This window comes from Chelonia mydas, chromosome 4, assembly GCF_015237465.2.
Source record: "Chelonia mydas isolate rCheMyd1 chromosome 4, rCheMyd1.pri.v2, whole genome shotgun sequence".
In the NCBI taxonomy this organism is placed as follows: domain Eukaryota; kingdom Metazoa; phylum Chordata; order Testudines; family Cheloniidae; genus Chelonia; species Chelonia mydas.
This window is the reverse complement of record NC_057852.1, coordinates 74,520-82,370: the sequence shown is the minus strand read 5'-3', so window position 1 is coordinate 82,370 and position 7,851 is coordinate 74,520. Positions and strand designations below refer to the sequence as shown.

Here is a 7,851-nt window from a genome sequence, read left to right as displayed (position 1 = left end):
AGTTAACCCCGACAGTCACTGCTCCACGCTCGCACCCACTGCCTGGCATGATTTTCCTCCGCTCCGACTTCTCCATGGCTCCCGAGACCTCACCTGTGGGAATGCACACCTACCCGTGTCCTGTGAAGGGACACGGCACGAGGAGAGAAGAGGAGAGAAGAGAGAGAGAGAGTTGGCAAACACACGAGAGAAGACAGAGAAACATGAGAGCAGGGCAAGCCACTCACCACCTGGAGTCATCCTCTTCGATCCAACCTTCTGCTGCGGAGGAGACACCGTTCCTGACCAGAGAAACGAGCAGCCTCTGAAAATGGGACCTTTTCTCCCTCGTAACCACAGCTGATCAGGAACCTTTTCTTACAAACCGAACCCTAATTTACGGGGCTTCCCTACACAGACTTAGGTGGGGCGTGAGCAGAGTCCTCACCAAACCAGACACTTACCTCACCGAGACTGGCGATTGCTCGGCTCCCAGATGGAGGCCTCTTGCCTGGCATCACCAACGGTCACAGGCTCGCTGCTCTCACTCACTTTCCGTTGCATGAGGGCAGTAGACTCTGAGGCTTGACTTCTTTTTCCTTGGTACTAAACCCAGCACAAGGGGAAAAAACAAGTAAGTTACCATCTCAGTCGGCAACGTCTCGTCGGCTCCTCTGTTTGCCTCTCCCACACGGCGGGGATCCGCCCTCCACTCTCCTCCGATTACACCTTGAGCATCATAACCCAAAAGCCCCTTTTCTAATGGCACCCCACAGAGTCACTCTGCTCAGGAGACTCTGGCCCCTCCCCAGGCTTAACCCCCCCGAGCCCAGTCCCCAGCGAGGACACCCACGGCCGGTGAGGAGGACGACGGCGAGTGCGGACGAGGAACTGGAAGCACTGACCTCGCAGCCAGGTCTGCAGAGGGCAGAGAGCGGAGGCCTGGTTCCGCCTCCTTGGAAAGAGGCCCAAGCGGCTCAGGCCCCCTCCTGCCGTGTTCCCCTCCGGCGAGAGCTCCGGCACCATTCCTCGCCAGAGCCGCTGCGAGAGCCGAGCCGGAGCCCTCGCTCCCCAGCGCTCGACGGGGGCTGGGAATCTCGCCCTCGGCCCTGCCGCCCTCTTCCCTCCCGTCCACACCGGCCCCACGCGCTGCCCGGAGACCGAGTTCACCCCGCCCGCCCCCGCTCCGCTCTCGCACCCGCTGGGGGTCGTCTCCAGGGTTGTGATTTCGGTGTCGTGTCCTCTGCCGTCTTGTGTGTCGTGTGACGTGTCGTATGTCGTGTCGCAGGTGTGTGTGTCAGTCGTCGACTGTGGTGTGTGTCGGTGTCGTGTGTGTGTGAGACGTCGTGTGTCGTGTGTGTTTGTCAGTTTTGTGTGTGTGAGACGTCGTGTGTGTGAGTTGGTGTCATCTGTGAGACATCACGTGTGTGAGTTGGTGTCGTGTGTGTCAGTGTCATGTGTGTCATGTGTGTCGGTGTCGTGTGTGTCAGTGTCGTCTGTCGGCATGTGTGTGTGGTCTGTGTGTGTCAGCGTGTGTGTGTGAGATGTCGTGTTTGAGAGACGTCGTGTGTCGGCGTGTGTGTGTGTCGGCATTTGAGAGACGTCGTATCTTGGCATGGGTGTGTGTGTCGGCGTGTGTGCGACATCATGTGTCGTGTGTGTGTGTTGGCGTGTGTGAGAGACGTGTGCCATGCGCGAGCGTGTGAGCATGTGTCGGTGTGTGTGAGAGCCATCGTGTGCATGTGTGTGTGAGTGTGTGTCGGCATGTGTGAGAGATGTGTTTGTGTGTGTGAGACATTGTGTGTCATGTGGTGTCTTTTGTGGGAGACGTGGTTGTGTGTGTGTTGTCTTGAGTGTTTGTTGAGTGTGGCATGATCTACCTTTTGTAAAACCATCTTGTATTTTGTCCCATTTACAATTGACCTCAATGTCCTTAACTACTTTCTCCTTCAAAATTTTTTCCAAGACCTTGCATACTACAGATGTCGAACTAACAGGCCTGTAGTTATCCGGATCCCTTTTTTCCTCCCTTTCTTAAAAATAGCAACTATGTTCACAATTCTCCAATCAAACGGTACAACCCCTGAGTTGACAGATTCATTAAAAATTCTTGCTAATGGGCTTGCAATTTCATGTGCCAGTTCTTTTAATATTCTTGGATGAAGATTATCTGGGCCCCCCGATTTAGTCCCATTAAGCTGTTCGAGTTTCCTTCTACCTCAGATATGGTAATATCTGCCTCCATCTCCTCCTTCCCATTTGTCATGCTACCATTATCCCTAAGATCCTCATTAGCCTTATTAAAGACTGAGGCAAAGTATTTGTTTCGATGTTGGGCCATGCCTAGATTATCCTTGACCTCCACTCCATCCTCAGTGCTTAGCGGTCCCACTTCTTTTTTCTTGGTTTTCTTCTGATTGACATGGCTATAGAACCTTTTACGATTGATTTTAATTCTCTTTGCAAGGTCCTTCTCACTTTATCCCTTCATGTTCTGACCTCAAGAAGGTAGCTTTCCTTGTTGATCCCTCCCATCTTCCACTCCCTGTATGCTTTCTCCTTGTTCTTAATCACCTCTCCGAGATGCTTGCTCATCCAGCTTGGTCTACAACTCCTGCCTATGAATTTTCCACCCTTTCTTGGGATGCAGGCTTCTGATAGCTTCTGCAGCTTTGATTTAAAGTAATCCTAGGCCTCCTCTGCCTTTAGATCCCTAAAGCTCTTCAATCCAATCCACTTGCCGAACTAATTTCCTTAATTTTTGAAAGTCAGCCCTTTTGAAATCAAAAACCCTAGTTGCAGATTTATTTTTTGTTGATCCTTCCGTTCAGTTGGAACTGAATTAGCTCATGATCACTCGAACCAAGCTTGTCCCCTACAACCATTTCTTCTGGGAAGTCATCACTTCTAACCAAAACCAAATCTAGAATGGCATCCCTTCTTGTCGGTTCAGCAACTACTTGATGAAGGAATCCATCAGCTATCGCATCTAGGAACATCTGAGCCCAATTATTATTACTAGCACTCGTCCTCCAGTCTATAACTGGGAGGTTAACGTCTCCCATGATCACGCAGTTTCCATTCGTATTTACTTCATTAAAAACATTTAAAGAGGGCTCGATCCATATCCACATTAGATCCCGGCGGTCTCTAGCACACTCCAAGCACTATGCCAGGGGAGGCTCGAGTAGTTTTCTTCCCCAATGTCATTTTTGCCCAGACGGACTCTGTCTTATCCATTCCATCGCTGATTTCTTTACATTCTACCTCCTCATTGATAGACAATGCTACTCCACCACCTTTACCTTTATTTCGGTCTTTCCTAAACAGCACATACCCTTCAATACCCATAGTCCAGTCATGACGACTATTCCACCCTGTTTCTGTTATCCCTAGAATATCTGGTTTCACTTCCTGCACCAGTAGCTCTAGTTCCTCCATTTTGTTACCTAGGCTCCTCGCATTAGAGTACAAACATCTTCATTTTTGCTTTTTGGCCTCGCTCACGTTCTTTACCCAATGAGGCACGGTCATTCTACAGCCAGTAGAACCTATTAGACTGGTATCCACACTGCCCTTCCTCCTTATAGCCATTCTCCTACTCACGGCTGTATCCTTTCTTACTTTGTTTTCTTCCCTCTCAAGGCTAAAATCCGACGTGGAGATTACCTGGACATCTCCCAACCAACCATCTCCCCCAGATTCCTAGTTTAAAGCTCTCTTAATCAGTTGTGCCAGCCTCTATCCTAGAAGTCTATTTCCTTCCCTACGCAGATGAAGTCCATCCCGAGAGAACTGTCCTCTGTCCAGGAATGCCTCCCAGTGGCCAGACATCCCAAAGCCCTCCTTCTAGCACCACTGCCTGAGCCATCTGTTGATAGTCGTAATCTTGTCACACCTTTGTTGCCCTTCTCCAGGAACAGGCAAAATCCCACTACAGATCACCTGAGCCTTGATTTCCTTAAGTGTCTTCCCCAGCCTAGCACAGTCTCCCTGGATACTTTCCAGCGAGAATCTAGCCGTATCATTTGTTCCCACATGAAGGATAAATAGGGGATTCTTTCCCGCTCCCTTTAGGATCCTTTTCAACCTCAGATCTACATCCCGTATCTTAGCACCTGGAAGACAGCACACCCTTCTATTCTCTGGATCAGCTCTGGTTACAGGCCTGTCTAGTCTTCTCAGTAAAGAGTCCCCGATAACGTAGACCTTCCTTTCCATGATGACGATGCTATTCTCCAGTCTATCCCCTGTTCCCTCTGGCTGCAAGTTCTTTCCATTCCTACTCTCCCTTGTAATCCTCTTCAACCCATCCTGTATCCTCCTGGGGCTCATATTTGGTGTAGTCTCCATTGACTCTTCCCCTTTTCCAATAGGACTAGCCGCTCTTCTCTTCTTCCTTGCCCCTCCACCTTCAGTGACTACCTGCTGAGCCCCTTCTTCATTTTCCAACTCTCAGAACCTGTTCCTGAGCTCTATTTCTCCTTCACGAGCCCGTCTTTTCCTCTGCCTGGTTCTTCTAGTCACATGCTTCCACTGACTACTTTCCTCACCCAGCTGTCTCTCCTCAGAATTCCTCATTCCTGCTTCCATCTGCAAGTCTGAGCTTTTCCGTTCAGATACCTCATGTCTTTGCTCCATCATCTGCTCAAACCCCTTTCTAAACTCAACCAGACTTTCCACCTGCATCTCCAAACCTCAGATCTTCTCCTCCATCAGCTCGAGCAAACGGCATTTCATGCAGACAAAACTCTTACCAGGTCCCCCCTCCAGGATCATGGACATACGGCAGCTTCCACAGCCAGTCATCTCCATTGTGTCTTCCACGACATGAGTCACGCCCACTGCTGCCTCTGTGTCTGTCATCGCCTTCCCACCGAAATCCTGTTCACCTGGGAAACACAAACCACACGCAAACCCCCGCCCCCGCCACAGCAACAACAAACCCCCAACAAGCACCACAAGACAAACTCCCCCTCAGACTCCCCTGTTTACAGCCCTGTTTGCTGGCTCCTGTGCCACGGCCTGACTGGCTGGCTCCCTTCATAGGACCCCGAGTCAGAGAAGCCCCGGCCCCGAATCAGGGCTCAGCTTCTCCCCCAGCACAAAGCCCCCACAAGCCTCGACACATACACATAATACCAATACACAACCAAATACCAACACCTTCTCCTCCACACCATTCACAGCTGTTGGTCGGTCTTGGGGAAACCCTGCTGTTCCCCCCCCGCAGCCTCCGCTCCCGGCGCCGCCGGCCCATGCTCCGGGCAGCGGGGCGACGAGCCCGGCTGGCCCCGGGGCTCTGTGCGGTGCGGCCCGGCGGCCGGACCTGGGGCAGCCGCCCCCAGCCCCCGGGGCTCCAGACAGCATGGTCAGGGGGCAGGGAGCGGGGGAGGGGTGTGGTAGAGGGCAGGGGAGTTCGGGAGGGGGTCAGGGGCTGGGGGTCGGATGGGGTCGGGGCGGTGAGAGGGCGGGGGACAGGGGGATGAATGGGGGCAGGAGGTCCCGGGGTGGTCAGGGAGAAGGGGTGGTTGGATGGGGCAGGAGATCCGGGCGGCAGACAGGAAGGAGAGGGGAGATTGGATGGGGTGGTGGGGGGCTCTAAGGGGAGGGGGGATCTGGGACCTCTCAGGGAACAGAGGGGTTGGATGGGGCTGGAGGCCCCGGGTGGCCATCAGGGGGCGAGAAGCGGGGGTCGGATGGGGGCGAGGGCCGGGCCATGCCTTGCTGTTTGAGGAGGCCCAGCCTCCCCTAACTGGCCCTCCATACAATTTCTGAAACCCGATCCGGCATCAGGCCAAAAATTTGCCAGCCCCTGGCATAGGGCCTGATTTATGCAAAGAAACTGGAAACAACCCCCTGGACAGGGCTGGGAAAATAGAGCAGAGCACTGGAGCCTGAGACTGCGATGAAATCCTCTCAGGCATTGGCATCATGACAGCAGGAGTATCTAGCTATGTCGACTCTCTCCTCAGGCCCTATGCGACCAGCACCCCTAGCCAGTGCCTGAGATGACGGGGCGTCCAGGATTTCCAGGTTTATGGATCTTGGGTAGCAGATAGAAGACCCCTGGTCGGGGTTCCAGGGGCGTGTCTGTGCAGATTTGTTCTTGTGCTTTTTCAGGGAGTTTCTTGAGCAGAGGATGCAGTTTCTCTTGGTAACCCTGAGTGGGATCAGAGGGGAATGGGCTGGAGAATGTGAAGTTGGAGAGCTGCCGAGCAGCCTCTTGTTCATATTCCAACCTATTCATGAAGACGACAGCACCTCCTTTGTCAGCCTTTTTGATTCTGATGTCAGTTGGTCCTGAGGCTGTGGACGGTGTTGTGTTCTGCACGGCTGAGGTTATGGGCCAAGTGATGCTGCTTTTCGACCACTTCAGCCCGTGCTTGTTGGCTGAAGCACTCGAGTTGAAGTCCAGTCTGCTGTTTCAAACTTCAGGCAGAATCCTTCTTTTTGTCGTGTTGGTCGGAAGGTCTCTGTGGATTAGTGTGTTGTTCAGAGGTGTGTTGGAAAAATTCCTTCAGTCGGAGACGTGGAAAGTTGGATTTCAGGTCACCGCAGAACTGTATCATGTTGGTGGGGGTGGAGGGGCAGAAGGAGAGGCCATACACGACACCCACTTCCTGGACACTACAGTGTTAATAAGCGATGGTCACATAAACACCACCCTATCCTGGACCGCTATACTTACCTACATGCCTCCAGCTTTCATCCAGACCACATCACACGATCCGTTGTCTACAGCCAAGCTCTAAGATACAACCGCATTTGCTCCAATCCCTCAGACAGTGACAAACATCTCCAGGATCTCTATCAAGCATTCTTCAAACTACAATCCCCACCTGCTGAAAGGAAGAATACCCAGAAGTCACCTACTCCAGGACAGGCCCAACAAAGAAAGGAACAGAACGCCACCAGCCATCTCCTTCAGCCCCTGTTAGAGAGCTTATTCCTTCACTCTCCCACTTCCCTGGTCCTTCTCGCATGAACAGAGAGCAACAATACCCGAAGTCCGAAGGTGCAAACAATTCGATGTTTATTGGGGTGAACTTCCAGCAAGCTTAAATACAAGTTCCTTTTCCTTATTTTCGAATCCCAACTTACTTCCTGTTTGCCCCTAATTTATATAGTAATATTCTTAGCTATACCTTAACCAATCATTCTACTGAAATTTAACTAACCAATCCTAACATATTGTAACATGATTAGCTAACCAATTATATCCCACCACCTTAATTAGATTACACCCAGCAAAATTAATTATACAGCAGACAGAAACAATCACAGAACCAGACAGAGATTATACAGACAAACAATAGCAAAGTGGGAACTCTAATGACAAAACAATACAGAAGTGAGGATTTCACATCCCAGCTATTGATAAGTGAGTTCTTGCCAGACAGGATGCTATCAAACTAAGTTTCCTTTTACATTTTCTAGGCACTTCCCTTTCTCTGGAGGTGATAGGAATTATCAGGACAGGATTGTATTCAGGACAGGATTGTATTCCTGACAGCCCAATAGCACCTTCTTTCAATGTGACTAGTTTGGAATGTGAGGATGTGACTGTTCGCTTCCCAGCTTATGGCTGCCTCTGCTGCTTAGCCAAAGGCCTTAGCCTAAGCACAGGGCCTCAAACTGTCACAGTAAGAGAAGGCCCTTACACCAGCAGACAGTGATTTTGATTCTTTCTTTTATACCTCTAACTAGCCAAGTAATAAGAATACCCCTAAATTCTTAAAGTACAGGCCTTTACAGACAGGCCTGAATATCTATATCCTAACACTCCACCCCTTTTTTTTTCTTTTTTCTTTTGGGATCCTCCTGCCCAGGTATCCCTGGAAAAGCATAGGACATATGGCGACACATTTC

At 51.1% G+C, this 7,851-nt stretch overlaps 1 long non-coding RNA gene across 1 annotated transcript; it reads right to left on the bottom strand.

Annotated features, from left to right (window-relative positions):
- Positions 1–65: 65 nt before the first annotated feature.
- On the bottom strand, positions 66–662 carry LOC122465609. Its single transcript, XR_006290582.1, has 2 exons — positions 444–662; positions 66–120 (listed from the first exon to the last, which is right to left on the bottom strand). It is a non-coding gene; the product is annotated as an uncharacterized LOC122465609 (long non-coding RNA).
- Positions 663–7,851: the final 7,189 nt, after the last annotated feature.